This window comes from Chrysochloris asiatica, unplaced genomic scaffold (genome assembly GCF_000296735.1).
Source record: "Chrysochloris asiatica unplaced genomic scaffold, ChrAsi1.0 scaffold00007, whole genome shotgun sequence".
Lineage (NCBI taxonomy): Eukaryota > Metazoa > Chordata > Mammalia > Afrosoricida > Chrysochloridae > Chrysochloris > Chrysochloris asiatica.
In genome coordinates, this window is record NW_006408525.1 from 12,548,013 (window position 1) to 12,549,595 (window position 1,583).

At 46.2% G+C, this 1,583-nt stretch overlaps 1 protein-coding gene across 1 annotated transcript in view; it reads right to left on the bottom strand.

The window, feature by feature from the left end:
- Window positions 1-1,583, bottom strand: part of DGKE (diacylglycerol kinase, epsilon 64kDa) — a 44,450-nt gene that overhangs the window by 16,977 nt on the left and 25,890 nt on the right. The window lies entirely within an intron of this gene.

A 1,583-nucleotide genomic window follows, 5' to 3' on the forward strand; every position in this document is an offset into this window, starting at 1 on the left:
ATTGGATAGTACTCACTGGAGATTCTGCCTTCCTCCATGCCCCCTAGCTCTAGGTTCCCTCTTGAAAGCTTGTAGGCCAGTCACTTCTTGCCTTTGTGGTCCCTCTCTCTCATTTGGGTATCCAATGTCCAAGTTGCCCATCTCTGTCTACTCTGTGTGTGGAGGGGGTGGGAATGTTTCTTGCTGTGAGAGTTTGTTCCCTCTTTTGGGTTACTGCATCCATAGGTGTAGGTCAAGTTCATCAAATTGTCTCAGATCACTTTTTTTCTTCCCTCTTCTTTCTTCTCCTGGTTGAGTTCTGATCATCCATGCCTCAGGACCAGGTCACGTGGGTATCATCTGCAAGTGTGGGGGTTCTTGTGCGTATGCCCTCTCTTCCTATCAGCTAGTAGCTTCACTCTCCACTCTTGTCCTCTGTGACCATGCCGCTGACTCTGGGCCCAAGAGTCCCCAGGTCTCCCCACACTGCTGGCCAACCAGGTCCCCATCTGGGTCCACAGAAGCCCACCGAACATTGTAGGGCTTAGCTTGCCGCTTCATTGCTGCTTTTACCCTACTTCCCCCTATCGGCGATGCGTGTGGTCACCAATCAGGGCGTGTATTTCCATTGAGTCTTAGTCTTGGAAGGGGCTTTGCATTAAGGGGACCCAACCACTTGCCTTGATGTTTCCTGGACAAGCAATTTGTTTGTTCTTGTAGTAACAGTCCATCTGCCTCTATTGTTTTGTATTTTTCCTGTAGGTCTTTCTTTCAAGAAGTATCTTTTGTTCTTCTAGCCGCTCCAGGCTGGTTTGCTTGACCTTTAAAGTGGGAGTTTCCCATCTCTGGAGATCTGAATGTGGTTCAGGTTTCTACCTATAGTCTTATGTATTGCAGAGGCTCTGCAGGAAGCCTCATTCCCTGGGCACTTTGTAGCCCCATTTTAGGTATTCCAATCAGTTACAAGCAGAAGACAGACTTACAAGCTTTCTATGGTGATATTTCTGACTATTCCTTTCTCTCCCCCTCCGTTGTCTATTTTATATTATAATGCAAGGAAAACCAAGATTCAAAAGACTGCTGAGCATCTTAACATTATTTCCCCCCTTTCCCCATTCCAACCATGGGTCAATCTCTGTATCCCAGAGCCCTGTAGTTCCAAGGTTGTGCATATATCATTATTTATCTCTGTCCCACTTAGCCCATTCAAACATGCCTACTTGTTCTCCCATCTGCTTTGTTCTTCCGTTTCCCTTTCCCTCCTTGTATAATGCCCCCGTCCCTAGCACACAAACTTTCCTGTGTCTAATCCCTACCCTGTGCTCCACCTTCCCTCCCCTCCCCTTCCCACCCCACCAACTTCCCAGCAATCAACAAAAAATTCCCCTTACCCCCCTTTAGTATGGTTTCTTTTTCTTAGTCTTTTACAGTAGTGGTCCTAGGCAATATTTCTCTTTTTGTGACTGACTAATTTCACTCAACATAATGTACAAGGTTCATCCATGTTATGCGGTGGCTTGCCGCTTCCTTGTTATTCTTCAAGGTAGCATAATATTCCATTGTGTGTATGTACCACAGTTTGTTTATCCATTCTTCAGTTGATG